Source organism: Bombus affinis, chromosome 3, assembly GCF_024516045.1.
Source record: "Bombus affinis isolate iyBomAffi1 chromosome 3, iyBomAffi1.2, whole genome shotgun sequence".
NCBI lineage: Eukaryota > Metazoa > Arthropoda > Insecta > Hymenoptera > Apidae > Bombus > Bombus affinis.
In genome coordinates, this window is record NC_066346.1 from 10,315,000 (window position 1) to 10,340,979 (window position 25,980).

Here is a 25,980-nt window from a genome sequence, read left to right on the forward strand (position 1 = left end):
GAACTGGTTCTCCCGTGTTATGTCCATCCGTCTGTACGATTGCCCGCCGGCACCGGCGCGGCGGTTCCTATTCGTTGCGGAACCGCGCCATTTTCTTCCCTGCTCACTCGTCTTTTGTCACCTTCACGCATTGCTTTAATCCTTTTGTCACGGATTCAATATTTTTACCTTTCAACTACCTTCTCCAAATAATTAATTTCAACGTCAAACAAAGAATTTCTGCTTTAAAACAAATTTCTATGTATCATTAGTGATTTATATTGGACATTTATTTGTTAATAATTCTTTGACATTTCTTTACGACGGAAGCGCTATGTAATTTCTTTTCGGCAATTAATCTTTGACTTGCAATAGACGAAATGCTTATTAGAGAAGTATTTAAAAAATATTTTGAATATAAATAGTAACGGGATATCAATTGAATAGAAAAGGTTTAAATTCGATTTATAAAATATATAGCTACGTAATGTTACTGATGGACATGAATGTAAATGGAAATGAATATTGATCTAACACTGTGCTGGAAATCTTGGTGATCGTTAATGCTAAACTTATGGTTGCTCACCGATAACTTCTATTAATAATTCTTTCTGAAAATTGAAAGAAGAACTACGCTTAAATTACGTTTTATATATCCACATGATATAAGCTGACTCGAAGATCTAATCGCGAGGAAGAGGGGAATTTTGGCTCGAAATTTTCACGATTATCCTCACCACGAAAAACATCTTCATCGAGCAACGACTAAAGGGGTAATTTAATAAAGAGATAAGAAAGTTTACATTCGATAATGCAGGAAGCGTGTCTTTCGATAAAACAAAGATCCAGTGACCAGCATGCACGTTGAGGAATTTTTGCTTGCAGTTTATTGCCAGCGAGGTCGGCACGCTGAATTTCTCGAATATTACATTATATCTCGTAGGATGCGTTCAGAACCTGTTATCTTGTCCGATAATTGCGGCAAATGTTTATGACGTTGCTTGGATAAATCCTTATCCCCCCGAGTTTCTACCGTGAAAACAATGTGAACAAAGTCAACACGTGCAATTAAGAAATGAGGCAAGCTTTATCGAACGAGATTATAATTGTAACGAATAACACTGGCGTACGTTATCAATTATAACGATCGTAGAACGTTGTGAAAGTCGACGCGAGTAATTTCCGCCTCCTTAAATGGTCTTATCAACGAGATAACTGGTTCGATCGCAATATTCGAATGGTGTATCGAACAAAACTCTTTCGACGAGCGCCTCTTTATAATTCGAAATTGCGTTCCTCGAACACAGTACCGCCTCAATTATCGCATTATGCGTTATGGATGGTATTCTTAGATTGCTTAGAAATTAAATTCCAAATACGGAGATTGGAGTTAAAAAATTCTACGTTTCAGGTTTCGGAATTCCTATTGTTACTATATATGTATAATATAATACTTTTCTTTTTATCAGTAAGAAAGAAAATTATATGTCCATTGTTAAAACAAAGTACCAAACGTATCTCAGACCATTAATTTCTTCCTCGTTTAAAAATTCCTACTATCCTAATGTCATCAAATGTCTATCAAATGTCATCCATCTACGTTAAAAGGTAAAAATTGTTACCCAAACGTTGTAATGTTATACTTTGATTTAGTTAATTTCTCCTTCGTTTAAAGATCTCCATTTTCCCAACTCTCAATTCCAAATATACACCTTCTATTCTCCCAGAGAACGTAACCTACGTCCAAACATCCTAATATTATATCTTTTGAAAAAAGCCAACAACAGAAATGCAAATCGCCATAATTAATTTCCTCTTCGTTCAATAATCCCCATTGCCTCGACTCCCGACTCCAAACATCCTGTTCCAGCAGAAAACGAAAACAACTGCCTAACTTGCATCTTTCAAAACCCATATGACTCTTTCCAAGATTCCACGAATCCTCCGAAGCATCCGTCACGGCGTCGTCCTATTAGTACTTGGAAAGGAAAACCGACGACGCTGTTCATTCTCCTTCGTTATTGCCTTTTATGGAAATGCAGATCACCCGGAATAATTTCCTCCACGTCACGTTACGCGTTCTCTCGTCGGTTTTGAAAAGCTGCAAACGACTATGTACATCGTTTTTCCTTTCGTGAACGTCTCTCGCCCTCGTCGCCCATTCTTCCTGCGGCCGGTCATCTCCATGACAATAATAGAGATATTTCTCTCTCTCTGTGGCGTTGGTCGGCTTCGAATTCGAGAAAGCAACGCCTTGTGTCCCTTTTCGGAACGAAACTCTGGGTCCGAATGGCGAGAGAGCAACGGCGAGAATAGGAATTAGGAATTAGGCGTCTCGTGGCCGTCGAAACGGACCTGGTCCCCTCTTCTGGTGAAACTCCGCCGGTGGAAAGAATAAGAAAAAACGCTGAATAGGGCCCTGTGGTCGGTGCGCATACCTGGACCCTCGACGACTACGAACGAAATGCTCTTCCTCATGCATCTAACAACACGAATATCCGGAAAATTCCGGCGAGAAAACATGAACAGGATGAGCTTTGTCGTGCAACGTTGCGTCAGAGAATGGTTAGGATATATGATTCGGTTTTCCTTCCAAGCGCGTCTGGTATAGATTTAGTAAATTTGAGGATTGGCTAGACTTTTGTCGATTGAATTACGCTCGAAGATCGTTTGATTTCGATGGTGAAGAAAAATGATGTTTTTTGTTTGTTGTTGACAGTCTCTGGTGTTTAAAATTTAGAAATTCTCAGGCACAACTTTTAGTTCGAGTTAAGGAAATGTGTACAATAAGAGGAACGATTCTTCAAACACAAGCAAGAAGCGTTCGTTTACGTGTATAGATGTGAAGTCATACCATAGCTTATTCTGTTACACACGCGTATTAACTTCGTAGTAAATTTATGAATACCAAGCGTGTCATTAGAGTCGATCTTCATCTTTTAAGATTTATATTATCAGAAAAAGTTTGGAAATATTCGACAGTATCGTTTGGAGATTTCGGGATAATAAAACAGAGGTCAGAAGTTTGTGACACCGCAAATAACGATTCGAAATATATATAACTTTCATACGTAAAAGCTACATCGGACGCTTCTATCAATTTCAGCTTCCTTCAAAAAGAACATCTATTGTAGTAAGAAATCACATCGCTCTTTTTGACATCTATATCATGTAACCTACGATAACGAATCTAGCAATTCCAAGAAGAGAGGATGATAACTCACCCTGTTTCCCCCAATGGGCGATCTTCACATCTTCAACTCCATCAATGGTATAGAAACGAAAACGAACGTTAAAGAACCAGAAGCTGTTTTCCTTCACTCTCGGTAATCGGTCCCAATCAGGGAAGTCTATCGAATCGAGAAATCGAGGGTCGATCTACGAATCACGTGGCGCAGCATCGGACATCTTCATCTGGAACGTGTCCGTGCGCAATTCTCCGAGACTCTCCTCTGGAGATCGCGTTCCTCCTCCCTCGACTCCACTCACGTCTTATATCCTCGCCTTTTCTACGTCTCTCCTCCTCTTTCTCTTTCTGTTCGCACAACTCACGTCCGGGCAATCAGGTATGATTGGCTCGATCCACGCTTTCGCACTAACCACTTTATCAAAGCGTCCGTTCTAAATAAACCTGCATTTGATTACAGCCCGTGCCACCTTGTCGTTATCGTCCCTTATACCATCTCCTTCCTTCGCACCTTCCGATCGAATCGTTTCACTTCACCGCCGAAGAATTATCTCGTCGTTTATCCAGCTGCAACCGATCATCGGCCGATCGTCTCACGGAGAAACAAACCGGTCGCCCCACACCACAACAATTTCTTTTGGATCCTGTGATTTACCGAATCGCCAATTACGAATTACCTCGTGAAACCATTTTCACGTGAATAACCCAGTTGAAATGATAATCCAAAGTGAATATACACGAGCATAATTCGAGTAATTCAAAGAATCTGTAAATGGAATTTAAGAGGATCGTTTGAACCGTAGGTTTACACGAGAATGTTTGAGGAACGACGAGGAGTTCCTACGTCCCACGAGCCGTCACCGACTATTAACAATCTGGACGATCACGTCAGCCAATCCTCGACTTGACAGGTCCGCGAGTCTGACAGACGCCCTCGGTTCTCCTGCACCACACGATTCCTCTCACGGAACGAGCTTTCTACCTCCGACACTTTCCAACTTCACCAATCAGCTCCTTAGAAATCGATCCCTCCGAATCCCTCTTCTTCTATTACTTATATATTATTACATATATATCTTCTTAACCGCACTTATCCTCGAATTATCCTTCCTATCGTAAATCTTCCTCGCACAACCTCCATGTAATCTTCGTACACGCTTGACGCCAATGTCAAACTACGTCAAACTACGGCAAACTACGTCAAACGACATCAAATATGGTCAAACAACGTCAAACTCTATCGGACGTGATTAAACTCGCGGTACACGTTACATTTCCCATAGAAACTCCTATTTTCCTCGTACTTTTTCGATGCCTAGACGATCGATTAGATGGAGCAGGAGCAAAACCTGGCGATCCAGTGTCTCGTCGACGATCGAATGGTTGCGTGGAACCGGTAGGACTCTGCTTATTCCCTGGCGGTCGTCTGGCTCTGGCGGTGCTGTTGGACGAGAGGAGCACACGACACGACGCTTGGATCGAAATAGTGTTCGTAGTGTTGGCTTGAAGCGCGTCGGAACACAACTGAAGCGGTAGGACCACCCAGTCGGTCGAGGGCCCCTGCCCCGTCCGGATACAGTTCCCTCAGTATACCGTGCAAGCTCTCCCACTACCGCCTTCTGCCTCCTCTCCGCCACGCTATACTCCCTGATTGAGCTGGACTCTAGCAGGTGCCTCAATGTCTTACTCCGGGGATGGAAGATTGCTTTGGCAAGGGAGAAAGAAAAGAAGAAAGGGAAAGGAATCGAGAGGATAGGAAGGAAGCAAGAAAGAAAGAAAGGAAGGAAGGAAGGAAGAAAGAAAGGAAGGAAGGAAGGAAGGAAGGAAGGAAGGAAGGAAGGAAGGAAGGAAGGAAGGTTGGCAGACTACCTCCAAGGATTGTGTCTGATACCTGATTGGAGAGGGTGGCAGGCAAGGTAGACGCCAGTGATGGAGAAACATGGTATTTATTAGGGGGTTCCTGCCTGCGTCCTCATTTATCCCGTGCATACGGAGATGAACCAAGAGGAGCGTGGCTTGTTCTCGAACTTGATGAAAGTCGGATTGCCGATTCTTCAGTGGAGAATTTGGAGATTATGTAATCGTGGGTGATTTTCAAATTTGGGAGTTATTTTGGCTCTTCTGCTGATAAATTGGAATGTTATGTTCGACGATACCAGGTTTTTAAACGAAGGATTTATATGATGGAAATTAGTTGTGGTCATGAGATATAATGTAATAATAAAACAATAATTAATAATAATACTATTTCTGTTAGGAATTTGCCCGATTCATCTTCGAATTTATACGCATGTGATTTCATCTCTAGCGATCTTCGTAAGAAAAAAAGAATATTTTGCAAAGAATTTAGCTTTCTAACTTTACCTTTACTTTACCTTTAATATGATTCTATTGTTTCGTGGCTTTATGTATTCATTTTCCCCACTAATTTATGGAAAAATATTTTTTTCTATCTATTCTTCCAAATCTATTGCTTTGTTTTCTAAGTGGCCCAAAAGTTTAACAAGTTCCATAACATATTGTGTTACGTGCAATCGATATTCGTAAAATATGTGCAACAACTTTCTTCCCTATAACCCTGTTACCTTGACGTCGTAATTCTATGATGTACCGTGCTACGTTTCGTGATCCCAGTAATTTGATCTTTAATTCTTCAAATATTAAAAATATATGTACAGCCAGGCTCGACACGAAAACTGCTTCTATCTATTCCACGTTCCCATATGAAACAACGTTATGTAGGATAAAAGAATAACTGATTTTCAAAGTCTACTGGTTAGGAAATTAATACAGGTAAAATACAAGAAAATTATACAATAAAAATATATAAAAGTAAAACTAAGATTTGTTGCTTTCTCAGAAATGAATACGCTCTTTAATTATACGTAAACACGTATGCACTCTAAATTCTTGATGATACTCTGCACTTCGATTGACGTTTGTATATTTTACGAGAATCTTATCTCGGGTTTTAAGTTGCGACAAACTAATTAAAATTTCTGCTTGGATTTATCTGCGCATTTCTTATCTTCTATAGAAGTTACGTATACGCTAGAGCTGTATGCAATAACTCATAAAATCTATTCCAATCTAAATTACAAAAATTCCTCAGCAACCACACGACATGAAACTATTCGCATAAACCATTCGCAAGAAGATACTGACGTCGAAACTCGTAAACCTCAAACTTCGCTCAATTAAAACACCGCTCGCGAATTTACGAGCCTAAAAAACATCTTGTTTCGCTCTATAGTTTCCTATCGATTCTTCCAATCTTGGATCTTCTCTTGTAGAACGTGACACATCCAACGTGCAACTTTGCCACGGCGAAAAAAGCAGAAGAGACACAGCATTGGAGAAAAGAGGAGAAAAAATAAGGAAAAAATGGTGAGCAATTAACGCAACGAATCACAATCCGATCTTATCGGCGGCAGGGACGATCGTTTTAAACGATCTTGTCCCCTCTACCAACGTGAAGATAACGCAGAACGGATCTTAAGGATTTAAGGACTGTCATTAAGGCGCCTCACGGTGATGTCTCCCTTAATGGGCGTCGTTAAATTTGCATGGGGCTTATCGTACGTCGAGATTAAAGCCAAACTCCAAGGAAAAACCGCGTTTCTCGCCTCCGACCTTCGGGCTGCTCGTGTTCGAGTTAATTCGATTACACGGTCGCGCTCTAAATATCGCGAGGGTGCCCTTCGACTCTCGTTCGAGAGTAACGATAGGGGGAGATAAAATGTTTGGCGATAATTTGCAAGTCCGTTGCCCATCGCTCCTCAGTAAGTAATCGATTTCCGATTGCGTTTAATTGCATTTTCACGAGACGCCTTGTAGTCTTCGCCGGTGGTGCTTGTGATCATATTTCGTTTGATAAAAGGGACGATAAATGTCTTTTTTTTTTAATAACGTCTTTTATGATACAGTGGAGAATTTAAGATAGAGCTTTTTAGGCAATTTTAAGTTTCAGCTTTCGAGGTTTCCTTTTTCCGAGTTATTGGTCAATGATTGGACCGTGGATGTATTTACGTTTATTTTATTTCGTATATTTTTATATATCATGTATATTTTATACTTTCCTGGAATCTTTGGTGTTTTATAAATGCATAAAAATCTGTAGTATACTAATGAGTTAAGCCTTGCAAAATATTTAGTAATAACATCCTCCTGGCCTTAATTTTACACAAATTTGTAAATTTACTGATAATTCCTTACGATTAAATGTTTTTCTTCTTTTATTCGTAACGCATTTAAATATTAAAAAGATCTTTGCGTAAATGATCGAAAAGTGATCGCAGGAAATACAACGTCAAATTCACAGGAAGGAACACGAACTCTCACTGAACACTGCTACCACGTTGCTAACGACAGGTAATTCATTAACTATGTATCGACCGTCGTTCAGTGAATTTCAATTAAGGATTACGAACGTGGTTATTCTCATCAAATGTTGCGATGAATATTTCTTTGGGTAATTGCAGTTCTTTCCAGAAAGAAGTCCTTAATTGAATTATTTATCTCGACACGAGTTCAACGAGAGACGCAAATTCAACGAATTACGTTGTTACCGCAACACGTTTATTCACCAAGGCACTTCTATTCGTTCCATCGCGCTGACTACGTTGTCTTAGCAGCAGTGAGTGACGGTTATAATTGAATGCATCTTAATCAGTTGTTAATGTAACGTCTATGTAAATTATTTCTGCTTTTAATAAAGTTAGAAGAATGGAATTATTAAGACTTCGTTCTTCCTAGCTTGCTTCTTTTACGCATACTGTGAGAAAAATTCTATCTCTCTATTAATTACACAAAGTTGCGGTTCGAGAGTTATTACTAGCGAAGTTATTAATTAGATGAATATGTAAAATCACGAAAAAAAGTCTGACCGAACATACTGTAATATGAAGAACTTTTTGTAGAAAAAAGAGGACTCGATAGAATCGAAAACAGGTAATAAATATACGAAATACCATATCGCGAAAGCACGTTTCTTCTTTGTAACCTTCGTGTATATATTTTAAATTCTTAATCTCAAATTACTTATAAATTAATCAAACATAAAGCTATTTAATCTTCACTTCCATTCCTTGCTCCTATTCTTATTATTTCTATCGCCCATCCTTATTCCTTTGTCTAAAATCTCAAAAATCTCGTGCCCAAAATACCCAACCAATTTTCTCTTCAATCTGAGACGTCCATTTTCCCATCCATGACAAGCAAACAATCTCCATCTCGCGTCTCCCATAAACAGCAAATTGCCCAGAGCCGGGCAACTCGATATTTCTCCGAGTCAAGTATCTGTCGCATAGGTTCCGCGGAGTGCACGCGAACCCATCAAAAACAGCGGCGCGCATAAAAGCCATGGCCCCAGGCACCGTTCCCAATGGTAAATCACGGCACACCCCCGTGGGGTCTTCTATGGAGGCGGCGTGGCGTGGCGCGCGCGACCGCGCCGTTAGTCGCGCTCATCGAGGAGTTTCAGGCTTTTCCACAATCTCGATCGGCCGTGTGCAATTTCGTGCGCGACTTACGTGCATGAGCGTGAGATTTAAGTATATACCTGCTTACGACGGGGGTAATTCCACGTCGTCGTACCGCCATAAAGCCACGGCGTGCAGAGTTCACGGTTATGGGGTCTGAAACTCGCTCTTCTCCTCTCTATCCTCTCGCACGGCCACTACCCGCTTCACGACGCAACGCGCGTGTCTTCTTTTCACCTACACTACCAGCCAAAAGTTTCGAATTTTACTACGTGTTTTATAAAATTCAAAAGTTGTATAGGCAAAGTTAAACTGGAATTTCTGTTGGCTAGAATCATGCTGAATTCTGAAACATCGTAAATAAAGATTAGGTATCTCTGTTACTGAGAATTGCAAGAATTATGTTGAATTGCTAATTTCCTGGAAAAATTTCACTACCTGCGTTCAACGATCGACGAATATTCTTACAAGAATTAAATTGGAATTTTTGCTGATTAAAAGGGTTGACTCAAGTATCTCCTTGTAGTAGTATTTTCATATATAGCGTATAGAACATAAGGATATAAAGTTTCAGCTCAATAATAAAATTCGCTTCATAATTTAATTCAATATACGTAGCTATCTTGCGATATAATCAGACAATAAGATGAACGAAATATAACGAATACCTTGTCTTAAAAAACATGAAACATGTATTGAATAGAAATTGAAATTGAATTAAATACAAACACGCTGAAGGGTGGTTTTCGCCGTCGTCTGTAATTGAAAAAATAATTCCGAACTTTTGATCGGTAATGTACAAAAGTCGTCTCTTTTCCACCTTGCCCGGTTTCCGTCCCTTTTTCGTCTCGTTCGACTCGCGTCGCGGGTCTTACGGGGCTTTACGGCCCAGAGTCATGGGATCGTGGACTTGCTGGATCCCATGATCGATGGGGCTTTGGCTTAACCCCCTCGGACTGGACCACGTTGTTGCCTCTGGCACGCGGTCATACATACATACACGCGTTTCTTCTCGTCTCTTTTTCTCGATATTTTCCTTCGTATTCTCGATCCCTTTCGGTATGTCCTCTCTCGAAACGCGCTTTATTACGTTCGTATGCGACGCTTGCGAGCCGCGAGCATTCAACGACATCCGCCGAGCAGGGTTGATGGGGATTCCGGTGATTCATGCGGCCATGTTGGAACCCGCTGAGCTTGAGATATTCGCGATTAACGCGAGGTGCCTGTAGAGAACGCCAGCCGAGGGTTGATGGCTACTTAAGAGCAGGATCGTTGAAATGTTGGCAGTGAAGCTGTCTAGAATGACGACGCTCTCGAATATCGCCTGATGCTTTCGTAGATACTTTGTATGTGTCGCTTTTTACGATGGATTCTGTAGTATGCGATTTCACTACAATCGGCGTTGGTCTGGTAAAAACTTTTACAGCTTTCGTTGCATCGTTTAAAAATCTTAACAGTACCCCGTGTTATTTGTATAAAGGACCGATAAAAAAATGTGAGAAAATTGTAAAGTTCACTTTTCTCATACAATCGAGTCGTTCAAATAAAAGAGTAGTGACAGATTTTCTACTCGCAGAATAATTCTAAAACTTCCCTCTCCACGCCCGATAAAAGAAAAAACTCTTCGTTGAAAAACAAGAGTATGCGCCGATATGCTTCGTAGTCATCGTACCTAACATCGATCCACTTGTGCTGTGGAACCACGAAACGCGTTTGCCTGAAAGAAACATAACGAACGCATCGCCATTGGTGGTGGAAGCCGCGAGCAACGAAAGAAGTCATCACTGCCAGGGCAATCGTTCGAACTAATTGTACGATTTCGTTACGATTTCTTGCGGGGCGGTTGGTCGATTTCTGCTGCGCGCGGCTATACCCTCGCAGCTCCTAATAATATGTGGACGGAGAGATCGTGATGGGATCGAAGGGATTATTACGCTCCACCGGGAGGTGGCCATCGCGCAGCAACGTTCGGAATGGGGGAAGTGGAGAGAAAGGGGGTAGGTCGAGGGATCGAGATAAAAGCAGGAAGAAACCGCGACCACGAGGGGAACGAGAGGGTTAAACAGCGGTTTCGCTCGAGCAAAGAGGATAGAGGGTTGTGGGGAGGAGGCCGAGTGAGAGATTTGAGAGTAAAAGAGGCAGATAGGCGGGTATACCGGGACCCCAGAGAGGATAATTGAGTTATTACTGCAATTGTAGACCACCTTGGAGGGCTCCGGAACGACCATAACAGGTTCTGAAAATCGCATTCGTATCTGCCTACGATTCTCCGGCTCTTTAGCGATAAAGGATTATCGTGCGCGTGCACGCCGAGGGATGCGAGCGTACGCGACCAGGATTACAACCGGAAACCACCGGCGAACGGAAGGAGAATGGCCACCGTATAAACTGATCGCGAATCTTCCATAGGAATTTCGCGGATGATTATTGTATTAGGGTTTTTTGAAGGGGCGGTGGAGGGGAGTCATTTAATATCTCCGAGAGATAGATAAGCTATTTAGAATAATAGGAGAAATGAACTTCATGTGGATTGAACAACATGCCTAGAAGTCAGTTATTAGTTTGTATTAAATATTTTTGAGTTACTCGTGATTTCAGGTACTTGGTACTGAGTTATGATTTGTAATTAGTCGTAATCGATTAGTCATTAACGACGTCTGAAATTCGAAATGTTTTATCATTCGTTTCTGACGTGTTTGTCTTCGTTCATTGTGACGTTTAAAGCCGTCGATTATAGAGCTATTTAGCTTCGGGGTACTCACCACAGCTACTTCGAAACACCGTAACCTACTGAACCACTAGAAACACAGGATACTCACCTAAAACAGAAAAAGGAGCAAGGTCAATTATTATTAGCTAATCCGACCGAAAATATACGATGGAAAGATGAAAAAGCGCAAAATAATATTGTTTCTCGACATTAGAAAGCGCAACCTAAATTATAGGCCAAAAGTATTTATTGGATTTTGACGATCGTCGAATTTTCGAATGGAAGATCTCCGAAAATTGGCTTCTTCCGTAGACAGCTACGTCCCTACGCTTATCGTTTCGAGACTTGGACTTTTTTACGAAGAACACCTGACGCCACGTATCATATGGCCGATGCTTTTTAAAAATACTTTTACCAGCCGACGGATAATTTCGTTACACTGATAGTCGTTTCGTCGAGGAATTTTAAGACATTAAAATCAGTATTTATTTTAATAATAAAATATATAGCATAACAACACTTGTATGTGGGTACAACCTTCCCAATTCATCTGCTATAAAACTTTTCAGAATCTCTCAAATTTCTGCACTACTCAGCTTCCCTGGAAGTAAAGTCCCACGCAACCTCTTGCGGTTTTAACTTTCAAAAAACCTCTTCAGCATCTACCTCGTTATAAAACGTCCCAGATTTCTACACTATGTAGCTCATTAATTACAAAACTTCCTAAATTCTACCACTACGCAATTTGCCCAAAGCAAAATTCCTCGCATCTTTTCGACCGTGCTACCTAACGAAACTTCCAATAAGTCTCCATCTCTCCGTTACAAAACTTCCCCATTCTTTCATCGTTTAAAAAAATCCTCCCAGACGAAACCCTGCAAATTCGTCAATTACGAAACTGTTCAAATATTATCTAATGCTATCAAATACCACTGCACACTTCTGCCACAGTGAAACGTTACACACCATTCCTACCTACAGCCACGCGATCGCCAACACGATTTTCTCGTTTCCCTTCTGGAACTGTACAACGCGTTAACCCGTTCCGTTATCAAACTGCCCGCGGTCTCGAGATACCGCCAGCACACAGTTTGATAGGAACAACATAATAATCCTCGCGAGGAGATGCCAGCCGGTGGAAATAGCCAGTGTAACGAGACACGTCCCGGTAGCGTGTAACGAAAGCGGGCATAGAAATTAATGGGCGGCTGCGGATGATAGTTCACGAGCGCCTCCTCGATGTCCTTGGCATCGAGGCACGTCAGAACATGGCCTCGCGGGAGATTTTAATCTCGAATTTCTACCGAAAGAAGCCAGTCTCTACCACAACCACACATGCACGGTAGCATGGCGGTGACTCAGGAACGCCTTTTGGAGAACAGCGTATTTCTAAGAAACGCATCACAGGACCCAGGCCAAGCCAATCCGCCACCTTGGCTGCGGGCTAACCGAGTCCTCGGCAAATTAAGTCGTTATTTCGGCAGATGCTCGGTTCGCGGAGATCGAGCACGTGATCCTCCTCTCCGCAAGAGAGGAACACGCGTGTAACGAGCGTCAACCTCTCGGCCATCTGTCTCTCTGCTTAATTGTCGGGGATGGCCAAGGTCGAATCGGAGTCGCGGTGTTCGCACAAGCAGCGCAGGTGTTTTTAGGCGAGAGTGTCTTCTGATACGCGATTCAGGGGTCGAGCGTATGCGAAGAATAGAATTTTGCAAGACACCTTTGCACTAGTCTTTCTATTAAAAAATTTATACGTCGTGGCGACTGCACGCGCGGAACGGCTGTCTTTTTTCGACGAGAGTGTACTTTCTGGGATTCGATGTGGAAGTTAGACAGAACCAGAGGAAAGAATTCTTTTTAATTCTTTTAATTTTTTTGATTTAATTTGCACTCTGCGTTTCCTTTTTCATTGAGAAACGTTTGCGTCACGGTGGTTGCGCATACAACGCACGTGAGTCTTTTCGATGGGAATGTCTCCCTAAATTTAACGTGTAACGTGTCGTGCAAAGTAATACAATGATAAACTCCTATGTAATGAGAATTCCATTTCCATTTGAATTTAGGCAGAATTTACGGAATTTGATGGAATTTGGTGAATATAGAAAAATGATAATCTTAAAGCAGGTTCAACTGATTTTTTAGAAATTAATTTTTAAAATCGAGCCTCCAATTACGAAGAACTTCGGTACTTTAAAGTTGATAAAACAATATGTTACTTTATTTATAGAATAAATTCAACCATACTCTCAACCCCTTTTAATACTAAAATCCCTCTAAAAAAATATCTAAAATAATCAGCACTTCATCCAAACTGTTCTCTAACGGCTACCAAACGATTTTGATAGACAATCTAGCTTATTGATTCGAAAAAACCACACCTAAGTACCAGAGAAAGCAAACGATACCTCAGAAACGCGTTCCTCTCTTGCAACGTCGTAGCCAGCCGGAATGGCCGTGTTCGTCCTCTTGTTTTCGTGCTCGCGCCGATCGAGGCGTCGAGGATAAATCGTCTTAGCAAGAGTATTAAGAGAGCCGTGAATTCGTTCCCATACACCGCACGCATACGTTTCTGAGCTGTGAGAGCATCGGCCGGTTTCGGCCACGAAAAACGCTCGTTCACGGTTCTGTGTGCGTTTCTAATCCCGAAAACCTACACCCCATGCAAATTGCGGGAACGTTTCGAGATCGTAATCTAGTCGAAGCTCTAGGAAAAAGGGTGGCTCTCCCTTGTCAAAGTAAAGCCGGGCTCACGACTCGATCTGATTTCTCCCCGCCCTCCCCCCCCCCTTATTAATTTTTAATCGACAGATTATTAATCGATCAGAATATCGTAATCATAACTTTTTAATTTCGCGCTAGGTAGACCATTGAAAGCTAAAATTCCTTTTGAATGGTACATAGAAATCTAAGAAAGAAATTATGATAAGAAGGTAACTTTAGATGGAATTTTGGTTTCAGATAAAACAAATGGCAGAATTTTGCGAAAATTTACAATTTTGTACGATGCAATTCTGTGAATATTTCAGAGTTTGGAAAATTAATAATTGAAATCGAAGGGGTGGTCTTAGGTAAAATTTTAATAATACGATGGTCGAAAAATTTCGAACTTTCTTCGACATTTCTGGGAAGATCGTAGATCTTGGGAAATTAAAATATCGATTATCGAAGAAAATTATAATTTTCTCGCGTGTTCCATTCTTTTCGGATTCATGGCAATTGGTGTTCAATCGTGTCTAAAGTTTTCATCTTTCTCAGCAAAGTTTTCTGTATAATATGTGTGACTCGAAGGAAACTCTCATCTAATTGAGAAAATGTTATATAAATTAAAGGGATTTATACAAGGTTTTAAGAGAATGTTAAGAGAAAGATGAAGATCGAGGGCGGGGTAAAGGAACCAGAGTGTATCCTCGATTTGCCATGAAACTCCCTCTCGCAATTCTTCTTCCCCCGAAGACAGCAAGAAAGCGAGGCTCTTGACGCGAACGAAATACCAGACCCGTTTATTATTGTTTCGTTCGAATGTTTTACGGCGGTCCGGCTGTCAGGAGGAACTTACGGCGTACGAGATACACGCAGCCAGAGCCCTTTAAAATGTTGCAAGGTGTTCAATATATTCGGCAGCGTTCGTGTTCCGAGGCGGTTGAAATCGTCTTCATCCCATCACTGGCCGAACTGCCTCCGGCGATGAATTCGTAATTGAGGCGTTAAATCTCGAACGAGCCGTTTTGGCTCCTTCGTGAAGATCTATCCGGCCAGGGGAGAACCGCACACAAAACGCAGTCCACATCTTCCATCGACTTTCCAATATTTCTTTCGTCCCATTTGCCATGTTAATAATCCTAGGTTTCAATACATTCGTTCAGGAGATTTTCCATTTTACGTGGTTTAACCACCTTTTTCATAGACTTCTATGTCCTACCTCTAGGGAAGTTAGGAAGTTTTGAGGCAATTTCTCTCGTATTTTATTGGGATCTTCTTATAAAAGCTTAAGAATTCGAGTTTATGTGTAAGTAGATAAAAATAAACAAAAATAAAAAAATAATCGATTATTAAAAAGATAAAATATGACAATGAAACTATTTTTTCAAAAGGAAAGACGTCAATCTATTGTAAGTATAATAAAAAAGTACTGTTTATTTAATTGCTTTTTTAAAAAATTAAATACCACAGCCATCTTGTATCATTAAAAAATGGATGCTAAACTAAAAAATTAATTATTTCCATAATTAACCATAATTTCTCGACATTTCTGAATAAAAACAGTCCTATTGGTTTCTGATTCACAAACCAGTTTCAACTCTTTCGAAAATTGAATTCTCCAGAGGAACAAGCTATTTCAAACCGACTTCTTGGAGGAAGACACGATGGCAACACGATGGATGGAGAATCGAACGTGGACTTGATTCCCCGTCCACATAAGAAAGCGAGGCGGCTATCGAGGACGAACGTTCGAACCGCGACCTAAGCGGCAAGAGCGGGCTAAAGACTTGTCCATTGTCTTTATTTTGTGTTCGTGGAACCGGCCGGCATGCGGCAGCATATTTCGGAGCTTCTTATACGTTCCACGATCGGCGACCAGCCTCCTCTCGCTTCTCTGCGTTTCCACGTCACGTACACACCTATATCCACATTCGATATACCATACATTTAGACATATTTTATACAGAAACTTGTCGAAAATCCCTACGTGTTCCATAAAATCCAACGATTAATGTATTAGGTATAATCACTTGGAATCTTCCTCTAATAAGTAATTTACAATTCTGCTACCTTAGAAAAGCTTTTACACGAAAATCTATGGAAGTATAAGAAATGTTTATCATCGTCCGTATCATTAACGTCAAATTAATATCAGGTTTAATCAAAGAATCAACAACCGTAGAATTAAGAAGATAATCCAAGCTCCGTGTGTCATTAAAAGGCTCAAAGGGGAAAATGATACAAGGGAGGAAATTATCGTTATAGGAAATTTTGAATAAAATGAAACATTAACGCAAGAGTCTATGTATCTCCAAACAGGGTAATTAAAAGATTACCATATCTACTTGTAAATACCTAAAAATTCACAGCAAATTTCTTAAATACACACAAATTGTACATATCGATTCCTCCACTTATTTTCCATAAATAATAATAACAACAGATAATGTACACATTCGAGAGGTTTACGAAGTACATGATGCTCACGAAGCACGGAGGTTCGCGAAGCAAAACAGCTAAGAAAGAAGGAAGAGGGTTGGCGCGAGAGAAAAGGGTCGGGCGAAAGGGAGAGCAGAAAGGAAGAATACAGAGAAGGGCATGTAACGGGAGGACGCGGGGATATATAAAGGCACGATGTATCGAGGTATACAACGGGCCTAGTAAGTTACACCTTCTGCCCTTATCTGTGAAGATCTGTTCGGGTACTCGGATACCCGGCCGCCTTCTGCCTCCATCTTCCTCCTTTCTTCTCCCTTTGCCCGCTTATCTTCCTGCTGGCTGCCCTCTGAATAACTTTACTACCGGTTTCCAGTGCTCTGCCTCGTGCCAGCCACTAAACTTTCGGGATAACGCGCACCTCCTACGCCCTCGCCGCTCCTCCTGCCCTCTTTCTAAGCGATCTACGACCCTGAAGATCGCGTGGGCGTTGGAACGAGTGTTACGAGAAAGTAGATCATCGGTATTGAGGTATCGATATTGAAGCGTCTATTGAGGTGAATTTTGGGATGAGCGTACAGTATAGTTTGTAAAAGGGTGATTTCAGTGGAGTGGGTGTGGAGAGTGTTGGAAGCGAAGTTGTTGGTTTGAGTTAAGGAGTTCAATTTATCGAAGCGTGAGTACTAGTGTTTACCATGGAGTTTGGTATTGAACTTTTAATGTCTTCTACGTGGAACATATGATTGTTAATAGTTTAAATTTCATTGAGATTTAAGTCGATACAAGTGCTTCGATTGAAACTTAAGATCCAAAGACTCAGACAATTTTTATTAATGCTTTTCTTTAATAGTTTTATGCAGGCTGATCTGTGCGATGTTGTTGCTTAATGCATGCTGTTTGAAGCATGAGACGCCCGCATTTCTATGTATATTACAAAAGTATAGATTGTCAGATATAATGTCTTTCTAATATTAGAGCTTCCAACGTGTGATATACTCTATGCCATAAACTACTCACAGACAACTGCAATTGAAATGATGTAATACAAACAGAATGAATCAACGATGATTCGATCTTACTAATCGAAAGCAACGTGCACATGTTCCACAATTGTAAGAACAACAAATCTGAGACTTGATACCTTGACCAATCAGCTCTACGTATTAACTTATTAACGTATTAACGAAATGTGATTTTTCACAAAGATACAGCTTTTCTAATAAAAATCAAACAAAACTTTCCAAATACACGGAAAGACGAAGAAAAAACTGGATACTATTTCCTAACACGCAATTTCACTCATTAACAGCTTCATGCAGTATATAAAAGATCGTATAGAGATCTCGAATCGAATCTCAACGAACTCGATCGGCTCCGATACTTTCACCCGGACGTTTATCCAAATTTACCTCAACAGTCACGAAACAATACCGCGAGAGGAGATGGAGCATCCCGCGACGTCGGCATGGGGACATCGATCGAAGATACGGTCGCTCGATCGACCAGCGAGATCTCGTCGATCCCCGAGAGACCGACTCTTCCTATCGTAAAAGTTACCTCCTCAACGTGGATCTACCGCGTTACCTGAACCTTTTCGCTGGGAAGCTGCCGTCTGTGCATTCCCTTTGCCTCTTTCTTCCTTCTCTTTCACAACCCATTCTCCTATTCTTCCCTCTTTCATCGAACCTGACCGCTGTGTGCGTCCTCCAAGAGGTAACATTTGCATCGGGACGCGTTTGCACAGAAGCTGTGACGGCTTATTAGCCTGTAAGCAGCTGCGTGCCGGTAATGAGGCACAATCTCGCGTTTAAGCATAATACATACTCGTCTTACTAAGTCTCTCGGCCTTTCCAGTGCCTCCCTCGCTCGTTTTTGATACTTTTTTCTAAGATAATTACTGTTTTCCTTCCCTTCACTGGTAGTTTCTTTGTGGTTACTCGCGGAGGTTTAATACTTGCGAATTGAATGATGGAGATATTTGGAGGCTAGAGAATGATTTCGAGAAGGTAAAGATGAATGGCGTTTAGGGGATCAAAATTTCGACATTCGAACAGATTTGCACACTCTGTTACAAATTAACGAGCTTTTAAGCAATTAAACTCTTTGTCCCAAAAAGAAGTATGTAGTTGATTTGTTAATAGAGTGACGTGTATAGCTCGTATGAAACTCGTCGATTTTGAGATATATGCAAAAATTAACTGTAAAAGTCGATTATTCGTTAGGATAAACATGTTATAATTTTTTACCTCAAGCTTTCTGTTCCAATTAATATATATATGTATGGACATATAAAGAGAAATTTCCTTCTCTTCCTAATATGAATTATAATCCCAATGAAAGATGCTACACAGAAATCTCACAGAAGAAACCGATAAGAAAAACCAGCCCCCACCCTTTATACTCGACGCTACCATTCAACCTTTAACCTTTCACCTCTTTCCATTCCAACCACGCCATTTTCTTCTCCCGTCCCTTCGTTACCCTGCCCCCTTTCTCAACATCCCAAGGCACGTTTTCACTCGTCAGCAGCTCCCCGCTGGCAGGCATCCTCCTTCGACAAACGTCTCGAATTCCAAGACGGGAGCGGTTCGTGCGCAATTTTCGAATCCACTCCGCCATCGTAGCACGCAAATGTAACTGCTTCATCCTGTTAACCTCCACGTCGAAAACAAGCCGCGTTTACGCGGGAATTTAGTAATTGCCAACGTTTGGAAGGAGACAAACGTCGAAACAAGACAAGATGAAAGGGGTGATGTACACTTGCAAGGACAGGACCCGAATGGACCGGCGTCGATTTGGGTGAAACGTTATAGGCTTGAAGAACAGCCAAAAGTATCAGATACGTATTTTTTATAGCTACGGTAACTCGAGTTTAAGGGGTAAAATCACCCTCTGAAACTCGATCCCTTAAAAGCAAACTCAGAGATGGTTGCAAATAAAACAAAAATTTAGTAATAGAAAAAAAGGTTTTAATAACATTGTAGTGGATAGTTAGTGCTATTAGATAACAGGTTATCGACGATACAATACAAAAAACACATGAATTCCTGCGTTAGTTGGTCGCTACGACGAATGAAGTGCATCTGTTGAAACAAGTAGGCGCGTTCGCATGGATGACGACGATTCTAATTTATCCTAATTCTTTGATATAGGCTCGGTGCGTGCAAACAGCGAAAAATGAGTTTCAACGTAGAGAAATTAGAAGAACAATTTTTTTTCTGCATTTTTTGCCAATTGTAGGTAACTGCATTTACTCGCATTGTTTATGCGACGAGGAATGTGGAAACACGGGTAAACGCGGATGAAACATACGAAAACGCGGTTCTCTTTGTCCGTTGAAGATAGCAGGGAATAGAAAGGAGAAGAGGCGTACAATGTCTTTCTTATGACGGGCTGAGTTCGGTTCGGTAAAAAGTCGATCGGTTACAGGGAATCGGCTTGCGGAATGTAACGTGGCAATTTAACCAATTTGCAGGGAATGGGAGCGACCACCCGTTCCTCCGTTTTATCTACCTGTCGTCAGACAATTGCCATGGCAAGCTCTAAATTTCTACGTGTGTCGAGTTTAACGTCAATTAAACATACTGAGTTGTGTCTTGTATGAAATGTTTGTGCGGAGAAAGTCGTAGTAGTATAATTTCTAAATTCAAAGATGACTATGAGATAGGCACGTCATGTGGGTCATTGTCTGGTTTACATGAGCAAGATCGTGCAACACAATCTGTTGTTAAGATAAAAGTAGTCAAGCCACTCGTAAATGGAACTAGCCAATTTTGCTTCTTACAAATTTCTCAATTATACGAGTAGTACTTAACTTGTCAGAGAGCAAATGATTTATCCTGATGGAATTAATTAATATGGCGTAATAAAATTAATTACGATATTGTATTACATACTGTAAATAAAATAAAGTCGATGAAATATATATGCTGCTTTCGTAACAAGAAGCAATCACAAAAAGGTGATTTTTATAAAATATACCTTTCGTAAATTTATTATCGGATCTATCTTCGATCAATCGCTACAACAAGCAATCTATTAATCAACGAAGAAATTGGCCACGCTCATTGTAAAAGCTACAGGTGTACGCGTCAAAGGGTCAACGGCAAACGAATTATTAACAAACCATTGAATGTAAATCTAACAAACTCGATGAAATGTTGTAGATTTGGATCTGACAGATCTAAAAGTTTCTTATAAATTCCAACATCATAAATACCAAATCACTCGACAATCTAAAACACGCCAATAACCCTGTATACAGATACAACGCTTCGTTAAGCGATTCTGTCGAACATCGGGATTACCCAACGAGTCGAATAACCAGCAGGTCGAAACATAATCTCTACACCGGCGTAAAACGGATAACAATGATTCCGTTGCACAACAGCGTCGCATTATCTCGAACCTTTTGTTCACGCGAGTATCGAGGAAGAACCGGGAACGTCGTCGATGTTGTAACCATCCCAAAAATAATAAAGTTGTTTGTGGACCGGCGCGGCGGTCCCGTACGTTTTCACGTTTTCTCCACCGGTCGTGTAAATGTTAACACACTTATACAAGCGAATAACCTCGAAGCGTTTGTATTCACGTTTTATGGTGGACCGTCATAAAGTCGTAGCACACCGCCGTATTCGGTATCCACGGTATGCGTGAATATCGCGCGTTTCAGGTCACTTTTTACCAACTATTTACGACTTTTCAACGTTCCCCACTCTGCAGCTGTAACCATGAAATCGGCTGACGGATTATATCAGAGTGTTACGCGCACCTACCGACACCAATATCGATCAGATAACGCGATTGTTTTTCGAAGAAGGCCCGATGCATTTCTAGCAAAACTTTAGAAAATACAATTTTCACTTGTCCGATTGCCCTTTTCGTAAAACGTAATAAATATTCTATCGGAAACTTTCCTCAAGTATAAGTTTCCGCGATTTTTATTAACCAAACTCGGAGAATCATTTTAACGCTAGAGCTACCACACCACTCAAACTGACTGGCCTCATCGTAGAAACTTTCTGCCTTCGCACTTACTAAAACTATATAGGAATTTTCGACAAAATCGTTATTGAATTTTATTAAGCTAGAAACATGCTTATGTGTTCGCCTCTCTGTATTTGCTCCACGCGTAATCTACATATAATATATTCAAGTACAAATGAGAGATCGATAGTTCCGCTGTTCTTCTGTTCTATTTGGTATTGTTGCACTCAGTAGCAAAGCCACAAAATCCAAACAACAATCCAGCTTCCAAAGGACAAAACCCGGAGCAACTGTCCGACGAACCCCCAGGTCATCACCCTCGAAGCTCCCCTAAACCACTGAAAAAAAGAAAAAAAATGTAGAAGAATCAAGTGAACCATCGTGGCAACATCCTACATCCTGGCAGTGTTCCCTGGCGAGCTCATCCTTGTCCAGCGCTGCTTCCGAGAACAATGATCGAGCGAAGGCGGGGTGGAAGCCAGAGCGAAATGACAAAACGAAGAGCGATTCTCGGGCGAAAAAACTCGTCCCGGTCCCCTCACGACATCGTGGGGGCACTCGTCTGCTGGGCCCGCAGCAGCGTGGACGCACGCGCTGACGCGACAACCTCATTTGTGCACGACGGCTTCCACCACCACACAAAGCTCCACGAAACCCGGGAACAGCACCGAGGAAAAGATACACAACGACGAACATGCAACGAAGATGAAACGAGACGAGTTGCTGACTACTACACTAGACGGAGAAAAGGAATCGAAGAAAGGGCAAGTCTTGGAGAAATGGGGTGAGTGTCTGTTCCTAGAGGACAGAGACGGAGGAGAGGCTTCCCGTGTCTTTGGACGGAGGAACAGAGGGGAACGGATCTGGAAGACAGAGGAAGAAACACGGTGGACCGATGGACGGTCCAATCAAGGGAGTCTGGGTACCGCGCTGACGTGATTACAGCTGCCGCGCGTGACCAGAGTCGGTTCGCTGACTTGTTCCTTCCTCTCCCTGTGTCTCTTATACAGTGGAGGCTGCCATCCGCTTTGGGTGCGCTTGTAACGCTAGCGTTTTTAGGAGTGTCGCTTTTTGGAGGACGATGATCGTAATTGACGAGAATGAAGTGGTGTAGCAGGTTTATTAACCCTTTCGATGTGGATTAAAGCGGTGCTGAGCCGCAATAACAATGTTGCAAAATTTATAAGAAGCTCGTTTCATGTGGAATTCATGTACCGTCGTAGCAATAAATTATAACAATTTATAATTTTCGATGTACCCTCACGATGCACAAGCTTCACAGTAAAGAATGATAGATGCTTATACATTTTTCACAGATCAATTTCATGTCTGTCCATTTCCCTTGTATAAAAATTTCTTAACAATTTTTCCAAATATTTGGGAACCTATTCTCGCATATCAAACACTCATGATTCTAAATATACGATCGATCCTGAAAATTGAGTCGTTTAACCGCGGTCAATTCATCGTAATCGCTTCCCCGAGAGGAATAAAGAGAGGGAGAGAGAGAGAGAGAGAGCGAGAGAGAGAGAGAGAGAGAGAGAGAGAGAGAGTGACAAGGATAATTGAGAAGTAGCGCGAGTTCGCTGGCTCTAACAGAGATCCAGCCATCTAAGCTGCGAGAGAACGGGTCGAGTGGGATCCGGTAGATGCATCCCTGCATCCGAGACGACTTTACAGCGGTTCGCGGGGCCTGTTTTTGCGCCAGGCCAAAGTCTTTGGGGCCTGGTGCCTCCCCGTGCTCCTTTACGAGGACTGTACGCTCGTATAGCCGTTGTAAGCCGACGGTTTCTTAATCACGAAAAGAAAACGACGCTGCTTCGAAGTAGATTCCAAGGATTCGAGCGACTCGACACCGGGAAAAGTCAATCAACGACGATCCGACAGAGGTCCTAACCCGCTTCTTACCTTTATTTTTATAGGTTTCGTGTTATTTTATTTTCAAACGAAGTTTAGTTTTTACTAAAAGAATTAAAAAATAAAATGTTCAAGGAGACATTCTTCTTACTCAGTCTTTTGATAGGTTCGAACTATTAAAGACAATTGAAGGATCTAGTATTATAATTCGATATGATGATCACTTAATAGAATCTTCAGTCGTGTCCTGTAAATGAGTTTTAAAAAATGCTTCATTGATATACATTTCGGGCCTGCGCTCTAAGATATATTCCTGTCTGGAAAATTGAATTACGATTAGATAAAGCATTTCATCAGAAAAATTCCAGCAATTCGTCCATTTAATTCACAGAAAATAAATAATCCACTGCACAATCTACTTATTAATCCACTTCGGCCTAAAAATATACAAAAATCCTTATCCTCCTGAAACAAATTTAAAGTAATCGTAAAACTATCCCCAGAATCGCAACTCAAAATCTTCGCCCGGGTAAACTTCGATCAAAGATCGAGAGGCGTGTAAGAGAGTTACCCATGTCTAGAAGCATTAATTGAGACAGCTCATCAAAAGATGGCCACTCAGATCGACGGATCCGGGGGAAGAGAAAAAGGGCGAAAAATATGTCCGTATTAGAAGCTCGAGGGGAACCGCTCTATTTGGCGGACCGTTGCGCTCCATGTACGGCGTGGGCCCTCCTTCGCCCCACTTGCCCGTGGCGTGGTCGTGGCCCCCCCTGAGGACCTTGTATGCGCGCCCTTTTACGTCCTACGGCTCGTCCTGGGGAACGGAACCACGCCAAGGAGAGACAGTCCCGGTGGACATGTTTATTATTTCAACGTCGAAGCCTCTCCTGAGATTTAGTGGCCTGGACATGGCCCCCTCTGTGCCCCACCCATCGGTCCGCGCGCCGCTACAAGCCAATAAGATCAGAGGGACGAAAGGGCTCGGCGAACAAGTTGCGTGGAACACGTCCGACGGCCCGAACCTTTTCACTTTCTCGGGGGACAAAGACCGTCTCGCCGTGCGATAACTGTGTTACTCGATGGTTTCTCTATGACAGGATTGTCTGAGAATTTGTGGGTTGAGATGCTAATCGTTCAGGAAAATTGAAGGGATAGATGGCACGTATGATCCGAGGTGAGATAGAGACACGTCGAAGTTGGAGATATTTCTTGATCGTTGTTCTATGATAGCATCGCAAATGGAATTTTGTAAAATTGAGTTGACAGTGGTTTGCGTAAAACATAGGATAAACGTAACGTTCGAGGTAGGATGAAGATGTCAAAGTTTGCAATGGTTTGTAATCACACGTTATATGACAGAATCGCGTGCAAATTTGTGGGTTGAGGTGGTAATTGTTTGAAGAAATTGAGCGAGTAGATGGAGACATGATATCGTACGACACGGGCATGTCAAAATTTGAGATGATTTATCGTAATACACCGCATGACAAGATCGTGTGAAATTTTGCGAATAGATAGTTGATAGCAGTTTGAATAAATTGGAAAGACGAATATGCGATTCGAAACGGAATAGGAATCTTAAATTTTGAGGTGGTTTATCCTCATATCCTCTATGACAAAATCGTGCAAACGAAATTAATAAAATAGTTTGTATCATTCGAATGATAAATAGATTCATACGTATAGAAACTACTTCTGGAATGAATCCGAATGTATCGGACATAGAGTTTTCAATGGTTTCCGCTGGAATTTCGGTAGAACATCAGATACAGGAGAAACGTGGAATACCTCTGACGATCGTAAATTTCCGCAGTTGCGCGCACAGCACCGATGCAGGTCGATAAATCCGAGAGGCGAAGCGACTAGAAAGCTTTAACAACCGGACAATTTAATTTATGAAAGGCGAACAGGAATAAAATGTACATGGTGGCTTTTTTCCACGGTAAGCCGTGCTCGTACTTCATCCGGTAGTCGTTACACCGTATATAATGAGGCAATTAAGTAACACGAAAGGCAACGGTACTTAAGTTCGAATTAATTTTTTCTTATCAATCGATCTCGACGCCGCTTTTTGCTCGTAAAACAGTCGGCCGACTTCGAGGCCCAATTATTTAAAAGCCGCGCTCACGAGTTTACGCGCGCGCGCAGATTTTGCGCTCCAACAATTATGAAATTTCATCGTGTCGCGCATAAAATCGTTCGTTAAATTCTGATTAAAATCATCAAGGTAGCCAGAACTCTCTTCTACTGCAACCGTAATTATTCCAATTTGGCAAAGAACGTACATACTCGGGGAAAATTGCGCACACGACCGATCTTGAGAACTGATAACGATATCGAAACGCGGCTACATACAAAGAGAACAAACTGTACTCGATATACCGCATCGTGTACGAAGAGAATAAACTGTACTTCATATACCACATCATGTACCAAGATGAAATTAATTATTTTCGATATCTTATCAATAGCTACAGGATTATTTAACGACACACGTATTAACATTTGTGCACATGAATTTTTTTAAGATTAGGGGAACTGTCAGATAAGACTCGAAATAATTTACTCTTAACTACTGACAATCGCTGAATTGTAAATGAATACTGATTAGTATATACATAAATGAATACAGAATTTCCATG

General features: G+C 41.5%; 1 protein-coding gene across 2 annotated transcripts in view; it reads right to left on the reverse strand.

Annotated features, from left to right (window-relative positions):
• Positions 1-25,980, reverse strand: part of LOC126914652 (transcriptional activator cubitus interruptus) — a 146,258-nt gene that overhangs the window by 68,410 nt on the left and 51,868 nt on the right. Inside the window, exon 1 of one of the 2 annotated variants that reach the window (XM_050718852.1) lies at positions 3,204-4,770. The exons of the other annotated variant lie outside the window; for it this stretch is intronic. The gene's annotated coding sequence lies outside the window, so the exon portion shown is untranslated. Of the gene's footprint in view, positions 1-3,203; positions 4,771-25,980 lie in introns of those variants that run through there. 2 annotated transcript variants of the gene reach the window in all.